Source organism: Pelmatolapia mariae, linkage group LG14 (assembly GCF_036321145.2).
Source record: "Pelmatolapia mariae isolate MD_Pm_ZW linkage group LG14, Pm_UMD_F_2, whole genome shotgun sequence".
In the NCBI taxonomy this organism is placed as follows: domain Eukaryota; kingdom Metazoa; phylum Chordata; class Actinopteri; order Cichliformes; family Cichlidae; genus Pelmatolapia; species Pelmatolapia mariae.
The window spans coordinates 16,876,782-16,886,153 of NC_086239.1; positions in this window are offsets into that span (position 1 = coordinate 16,876,782).

A 9,372-nucleotide genomic window follows, 5' to 3' on the forward strand; every position below is an offset into this window, starting at 1 on the left:
TAAAGAGTGTTTCTAAAGAAGAGGTGATGTAACACAGTGGGAAACATGAATTTGTCACAGTTCTTTGAAATGCTTTCCTGTGATTAAATTCAACATGAGTCCATAGTTTTTTTTTCAAAGATATTAATCAAATAAATGAAGCTGTCAGATCTTATTTGCAACATATGATTTATCTCAGTGTAGGAAGATTGTGTTGTGTGTAACTGTCAGGGTTTTGCCTGGAGGACTTAAACAAAGGACACAAACTTTCACAATTTTACTGAACTGAGCTCAAGAAGCAGGAATAACAAAGGATGTATGGGGGCAAATATTCAGGCTGGGATAACACTCAGAAGAAAAGAAAAGTATTTTTGGAACAAGCTGCGCACGTGCGCAATTGCGCACTGTTGGCACGGTCTCTGCGCAGAGAAAATCTGCGTTGCGCACACAAAAAAATTCTAACCCGAATTGAAATTAAAGTAAATATGTACACCGGTGTTTTAGCTAGCAGAGCGGCGTGGCTGATGTGGAGTGAAGCCACGTTAATGACAACGTGTACAACCATTGGAGATGTGAGCAGGACAGACGGAACAATTGACGGAAAAAGTGTGGACTTTATACCAGTTTTTAAATTGTGTTGATAGGCCACGTAAAACTAGAGTTATGATAAAATATATGCAATGTTTTTTCTCTTCCTGAATACTATCGTTGTTTATATTTACTGCGGAAGAAACGGTAAAAACGGCGTTTTATAAGGAAAACGCTCGAAAGCCTGTGAGCAAAGACGAAACCAAAACACCCCCCACCCTTTCCCATTGGTCGAAAAATGTACCATGTCGACCAATCAAAACATGGCATTTAGTTGTTAAGAGACGGGAGGAAGTTTTAGGAGTGACTGCGGTGTTTTGAGATGTAAGAGATTTGGAACGTTTAGCGCAAATCTTGTGTAGTTAGTGTGTAGTGTAGTCAATAGTTTTGTTGTGTGTGTCAGAACAATGAGGCGACTACTGAATGTTACAGGTGTTACAGGAGTGATACATCTCCTGTTGTCAGGCCTGCAGGTATCAGGCTGTTGTTCTCCTTTATCTCATAGTGGACAGAAATTATTTTTTGGGTGGCACAAATAATTTGTGTGGCATCAAATTTGATGCAGAACAGCTGATTGTTCTGTAAGTATTTTGAAATGTTTGTTTAAAAATGCCTTGGCTGCATTTTTAGGTAAAGAGCTGAAAAAAACTTTGTTGTTTGCAAAACTCAGTAACTTTTTTGAAGAAGTAACTATATAATTAATTGCCCAGCATTGGTCATTATATACTGTATTTTGCAGACAGAGTTACAGGACTCTCTCCCAGACCACAGACTCATACTCATAATGCAAGTCAGAGTTTTATTTAAAAAAAATAATAAAGAAAGTTGTGTTTTCAAAATTGGAGTTCAAGTTATTTTTACTTCCAATAGTGTTAACATACTACACAGGTCAATGACTACATTTTTGTTTTACATTTTCATTGTAAGTGGGCTAAAGCAGTTAATGAAAAGTTGTCTAACAGAAATGTAAATGCTGTAATTTGATTATTTTAATAAACCATGTAACTTGGATGGATTCGACGCTGGCGTGACCACAGTGCACACATCTGATGTCGCTCACAGTGGTCCACGAGATCGCTCAGGGAGTTTGTGTGTTCGCTCAGACACATGAAAAATTAGAGGGAACATTGGTTCTCGTTACTTAGGGCTCCAATGCAGGCTTGTTTCCAATGGTACGCTGATGGTGGGTCCGGCAGGTATTCAGGTAAGTATTTGGCATGATTTCCAATGGGTTACTAAAGGCAGACAGAAACTCAAAAAAGCAGGTAAGCAAATGAAGCAGTGCAAGAGGTCTGGGCTTAACTGCCACTGTCAGATGCTGGGTCTGTGACCCAGCATTTTGAGTTCATTGTGTTTCAACTTCCCCTGATCACCTCCTGTGAATATTTAGTCTGTCTGTTTCATTCTGTAGTTGTCAGGTCGCCTCTGTATTTTCCCTCCACGTTACGTCAGGTTAATGGATTTTCACAATTCTGTTCAGGTCATGTTCATGTTTTCACTTCATAGTTCCCTGCATGTACCTGTTCAGAATTATGTTCATGTCACATTAGTCACAGTCATCACAGTTATCATAGTTAGTTTACTCTCTCATGTTCACTTTGCTTTATTTTTACATTCTTGTTATCAGCCCTAATAAAGGCTTGTTCTTGGTTTAAAGCTCAGGACTTCTCCCGTGGTTTGCATTTGGGTCCATTTGATTAATACACTGGCGTACCCTGCCATGACAGCCACATGGGTAAAAGAGCAGGTTTGGGAACTGTCAGTGACTCTTGATGGAGAACAGATGTGCCTGCAGGAGACTTTTCACCACTGGATGAGAGTGGTTAATAACATCCATGCCTACATTCACACAAATGGGGGAGAAAAGGAGAAAGGAGGACACGGGGAACCATGGGAATAACAAAATTGCTTAAATAAAGTAGAATTAAAAAAAAAATACAATATGACAAACGATAAAATTTACACAAAACAGAGAAGTTTAGTTAAACAGAAATACCCCAATAAGTACTACAAATAAAGAAAGTAACAACAGAAAGCCATGTGAAATCTGAAGATGTCTCTATAGCATAAAATAGCTCAATAAATTTGGAGTTTTCAGTTATGATTTAAATATTTTGCATATCATTGCATTTCTTTCTACTTTTTTGGAAATTGGCTTATAAATATTTTTACATATTGTTGGATTTTATGTGTTAGACAAATGCGCTTTTAGAAACTGAAGCATTTTTCTCTCTCAAACGACTCCAAATTTGCATGGTCTACATTATAAATACCAATTTTGCTGAAAAAGTAACGTCAGTTTCCACTTTGAACTCAAAATAAAACCAGACAAGTGACGGGAAGAGTTTATTTTCATATCAATGTTTATGACAGCAGACGAGGCGTGTGAATACAAAAATGTGACTGCTAACGGAACAACAGGATTATGCTGCATAGTTTACATATTTTAGGTACAACATGCCGTCAGCTACACCCTGAGTCAGTTCAGAAATATAATTCTCTTTCTGCTTCCTTTGCAGCACATCCAAAGTGTCATATCTTCTGTTGCACAGCTGCTCTCAGACGGCTGTGGAATTTGACAGTTGTGACAATTTGACAGTTGCAAGCTTGTGAAACTTAAATTGATAAAATGATAAAAAACAAAATAAGAACAAAATAAATGTTGTGCAGTATTCATCTCACAGTTTGAATTAAGGGAAATGCCCATACAGATTGAATGGTCGCCATATCATAACAACCTCGTGTAGCCAGCGTGACCTGAACATTTCACATCTTTGCTTTATGCCCCAACCAACAGTGTTCCCATTCTCCTGCCTATAACCATCACCTATCTTTGGCTAGTACTGACTTTTTGTTTTAAATAACATGCCAACAGGACACAGTATGTTCATCTGTCTTTGCTGAAGCCAAAAGTGTAAACTCCTTCAGTAAATAAACACCTGGCTGGTAAGCTGTTGGATAATTAATGTCACACCTGCTTTCATTTTTCATGCTGTTGTTTTATTGTGTAGATGTTAATTACCATGGCATTCATGAGGATTCACCTCACAGCACCGCACTATTCTGTGTATCTGAGGAGGAAACTTTTTAATTACCTGGCAAAGTGTTTTTATTTGTTTTTACATTTTTTAAACAGGATTCACTGTATAAAGTGAGATCTTTGGTTTGGGATTGTTTTGTTTTGTTCATGTTATTTTTAATGGTTATTATGTAACTGACAGCATTATGTGGGCACGGAAGTGATCCAGTTTCCATGTTTGGACAGTTTGTCTGTGTTTGAGGAGATGAGTCACTCTGAGAAATTATGCAAGCGTGGTTAATTGTTTTGTTGTTTATTTTTGATTTATGGGTTTTTAAGCTCCAGGCATCCTTTACAATACATTTTTCACTGGTTCAAGTTCATTAAAAATCACTTGATAGACCATTTCTTCATTCACCATGTGTATATTTGAATTTATTAAGTTTGATTCATAGATTTCGTCCTGTAAAAGGTTTTCCCAGGTGCTCCCATTTACTTTGGTATTAACAAAAGTGAAAGTGGACAGTATATCCTTATTCTTCAACAAAAATCGTTGCAGCAACCAGCAGCAACACAAAAGTGTCCCACCTTAAACCTCTTTTAGTTCTATCTCCCTTTTTTCCGTTGAGTTATTGGCTCCGTCACTAGTCAGTTAACATAAAACTAATGTAGGACTATTAGTGGGAATCAACCAGAAAATCTAGTGACGTCATGTTCTGAAATCGGGCAAGATGGCGCTACATACGCACAAAACTGTACATTAAAACACTTATTTTGAACATCCAGTTTCGCAGACAACGTTAGCTCTGTGACATTTAAAGTGTGTAACTATTAGCAGAATAACGTACTTGAAAATAAATATAAAACAAAAGGAAAACTTGTGTCAGTATCCTTTTTTCAGTCCTGTGAGATGTGTGGCATTTTTGGATGACTATATCTGCTACATTTGTGTCCATTTGTGTATTATTGCTGCAGATTGTTCTCGCATGCCAGTTTTTTGCAGTTTTTCGACACACTTAATATAACAGGAATCAAAGGACAGGACTATCTTAGGCCATTAAATAAATCTGCAAGCATTCCCAGCTCACCCTCACTATACGTTTAGGTGTGCCAGGTCTGTCCAGCATCCTCCCGCGCCACCTGATCCAACTCAGTTGACAGCTCAGCTCCTCTCTTCACCCGAGTGTCCAGAACATATGGCCGCAGGTCTGGTGATATGATTATAAAACCGATCATCAACCTGTGGCCTACGATGTCCTGGTGCCACGTGCAAGTACCCTGCCCAGGGAGTTCAAGAAGGCTGGGTGCTCTGAACCGTCAATCAGCGCAGACGACAGTTCCCCGACACGAATGTACACTGAACAAGCCCTCTCATCCACCAGGAGAAACCCGAGCATGCAGGCAGCAAGCCGAGAGGATGCTAGGATACCCACCCCAGCCCTCTGCCTCTCACCAAGGGCAACTCCAGACTGAGACAGAGTCCAGCCTCTCTCCAGGAGACTGGTTCCAGAACCCAAGCCGTGCATTGAGGTGAGCCTGACTATATCTAGCCAGTACCTGTCAAACTCACATACTAACTCTGGCTCCTTCCCCACCAGAGAGGTGACATTCCATGTCCCAGTTGCTAGGCCCCGGTAACCCTGTCCTGGGCAGGGTGAACTATCCCCTTGATCTTATATTCATAGGGGTCTTTTGAAGCACTCTTTGTCTGTTCCCTCACCCAGGACCTATTTGCCATGGGAGACCCTATCAGGAGACAAAAGCCCCCGGACAACATAGCCTCTGCGATCCCTGGGACACACAAGCTCCACCACCACGACCATTAAATAACCAGGAAGTGAAACTGCTGAGAATAACAATCACTTTTGCAAGAGTGTCCTGGGCAAACATAAGCAACGTTAACATATGTTTTTCAGTATAACAAAACAGTAAAACTTGTTGGTGTGTGTAGCTGGGAACTTGGACTTTGCCTCCTACTGTGGAGACCACATGGTGCTGCAGAAGTCTCTTTGCAGAGAGAGCTGTGCTGCGGGGATATCGAGGGTGCACAGGTTACCGTCTCTTTGTCAGGATTATAAAAACAGCAAGCCTCACTGGTCATTGTGACAAATGGTAAGAACAGCAATCCCGTTGTTGTCAAAGACGGGATTTATCCTGACATCTGTACTGAATTCAAACTAAGTGAACCTGGCAGCAGCAGATATAGCGGGTACCTCACTTTTTTTACGGCTTCTGTTATGTAAATGTGGTCGCCGACCTAGTAACAGTAACAGCATGTTGTGCCTCAGATTCAGTCTCTGAATTTGTCTTGATCATGTTTCATAAATGCTGCAATGTTACACACATAGCTAAAAGGTTTTTGTGTACTGGTACGGTCTATTTTCTATAGTTCACATGTCATGACTCTTTTTAAAGGCATTTGATGAGTGACCCTTGACCCCATTGCTGCCGATGGTCCATACAGTGTGACAGCAAAAGTTCAAAACAGTAGAGCTACTTTTACAGATGTGCTGTTTGGAGACATCTGGCTGTGTGGAAGGCAGAGCAACATGTGCTTTAAGGTGAGTCAGGTACGGTAAGCCAAGTGAACAACACACCATATCGATAAAGGTTTATTTTAGGCAAGCAGCATCGTGATGCAGTGGTCGATGCTGTCGCCTCAGTGGAGGTGCTAGCCCTTTCTGTGTGTCATTTGTATTTTCTCTCTGTGCCAGTTTGGGTTTCCTCTCAGTGCTTTGCTTTCTTTCCACAGTAAAGACATTCTTGTTAGGTTAACCGGTCATTCTACGTTGGTCATAAGTGTAGGTGTGGGAGTGCATGGTTGTCTGTTCTCTGTGCTGGCATTCGGGTTGTGCCTCTTACCTGCTGTCCGCTTCCTCCCTGCCTAGATACCAAAGTGCAAAACCAAAATATTTCATGCTTAAAATGTATTTATTCATGTGATGAAACATATTTATTTATTAATTTACTCGCTTTGCACCCAATTTTTAATGCATCAGAGGAGCTGGCTCTTCTCACTAAGTACTCTCGTGTGAGGCATGTTACAGCAGTCTTGGCAGCGAGTTAATGCATCTGGCTGAAGTGGAGATTCCCTGGTCTGCGCCCACCACCCGTAAGATGAGGATTTTTTTTAAATGTGTCTTTTGTCCTCTTGATATCAGTTCTAGATTAGGCACTGGAATAGACACCTGTGCTGTTTCTCAGATACAATGGCAGAATTAGATCTGCACATTGGTGGAAAAGAGGTGAGTGATGCTTAAAACCTGATTCGAGAAAAATAACTTCCTTTTTTTAAACCTGATATGTACTTTATGATGAAATTATTAGAAGAACAACCAGCGCAGATTACCGCATTTAACTAATGACATCATAACCACTTTTGGGGAAAATATTGTGTATTTGATAATGAGGTTGGTAACTTTTAAATGTTAAATCTAGTGGATCAAAAAGCCTGCAACCTTCAGATTTAAGGCACTTGATGGCTGATCATCTGTACTCACTCACTAGTAACAGACAAAAGTGTTTCTAAGGTGGTGGATGGAAATTGGGATAAAAAAAATCCAAATCATGATGTGCAGCTGATTCTTGTAGATTTGTCAAGATGTAAAACTAGCTCTAAACAGATGAGTACAAATATTGGATTCTAGTTTAATGTAATACAACAATCGGGTTCTTTATAAAAGATATTGCTGCAAGAGTATATTTGGAGAAATGGGCTCCAGTTCTACTTGATGAAAAGCATCTATTCTTGCATTCAAGCTTCTTCAGAGTAAAGTGTTTCTGCTTTTGTTCTCATATAGTGCCAAAACACAGCCTGTGCCTGGCATAACTCTAGCATCAACAGATTTCTTTATGTACCAGAACCGAAAAGATCAACAGAGAAACCGATTTCTGGAAGCTTTTCTTCAATAAAAAGTATGCACATGTTGTGACCTGCTTTTGCCGTTAGACTTTTTTATTTTATTCTGTTATCTTACCAACTGGCACATCACAATGAATTAATAATTAAATAAAATAACAACAGTTAGATTACATGGTTTCTCTTTCAGGATCCATCCCTGAGACAAACAGACTGACACTGGATGCCTGAGCTGGTGGCTTATTATAAAAAGGACATGGCCTTTCTTGAACCTTTCCCTAAAGAAATTGTTTCATTGTACATCAACATTACCTATGGCTAGGGGGTCTCTGTTACTCCCTCTAAAGACATTTTAGGGCCAGCACCGATATAGTGTTGATGTTAGCATTTACACTAACTGCTGGGTTGACAGTGCAGCAAGACACTGAGCCTTAAAATGGCACCCTGCAATACCAGGCCTGTCCCCAAGGGTGTGCAGATTATCTGCATGTTAATGAGATACACTTTGCAGAGCAAAGTTAAATCACTTATTTTATTATTTGCTATTATTTTTGTGGGTTGTCCAAGTTTTACATGTAACAATCTTTAGAATCTTTAACTCCTAAGACAAAGTCATACCTTTTCTCTTGTCTTGTGTTTTTAATGAAGGCTTTTGATTAGAAATTTGGGCTGTGTGTAGCTTAAGTCTCTCTAGCACTAATCAGATTTTACCAGCACTTCCTTTTATCATCAATCACTCTTCATCTAAAGGAGGCGTCTGGAAAATCTACTAACCCTGAAACTGTCAGAAGACATTTGTCTCTACGGTCAGTTGGGATAATTGGACACGGTGTTGACTGGCGACCTCTCCAGGGTTTGTAATAGGCTCAGAGCAGCTTGTCTGTTCATTTTGTAATTCCATTTGGTGAAAACACCATGAATAAAATAATAATAACCATTTCTTTATTGTTTATTACATTGAATCTGACCTTTTACTTTAAAGATAGTTTGTGGAAATATGAGATCAGTTTTTTTGAGCAATGAAATACAAAGAAATAATCCCTTCAAGGTTTGACAGTTTGCATAAAGAAGGTATATCAGCAACAGAATGCTTTGAAATTTAATTTTGCTTCCTGTGTGAAACCAAAGAAACCAAAGAAACCCAAAGTAATCATAGTGATTACGCTCTCTTTGTGAGTATTTATGACAGCAGAGGAGAATGTGCAAACTGAAACTGCTAATGAAGCAAAGGGATTCTGCACAATATAGTGTCTTTCACCTAGTCAATTCAGAAATGTAATTCCCTCTCCATTTCCTTTTAATCAGATCCAAAGGGCCGTATATTTCACAGCCTTTTTATTAGACACATTTTCACAGCTGTTCCAACAAGGTTGTTCTTCAATTTGACAATTACACTGATTAACAGTGGAGCTGGAATGTGATATGCAGGCCTGTTAAACTTAGAGTAAATCAATGAAAACAACATAAAAGAAAAATGTTCTTTACAGTATATGTCTCACTGTTTGGATTAAGAAAAAAGCCAAACTGTGAGACGTACAGCTGCTGGTGTAGTTTTACATTGTGGTAATTTGGGTAATTTCAGTTTTATGTACTGACACAGATCTTTAGCAGTTTGCAATGGTTGGACATTAATGGTGGCCTCATCATGTACAGGACATGAACATTTCACAGTTCTTCCATTACTTTATGCCCCAACCAACAGCTTTCCTATTCTCCTGCCTATAACCATCAGCTATCTTTGGTTATTACTGACATTCAGTTTTAAATAACATGCCAACAGAACGCAGTGTGTTCATTTGTCTTTGCTGAAGCCAAACAGGTAAACTCCTTTGGTAAATAAGCACCTGGCTGGTAAGCTGTTGGATAATTAATGTTGCATCTGCTTTCATTTTTCATGCTGTTGTTTTAGTCTATAGATGTTAATTAC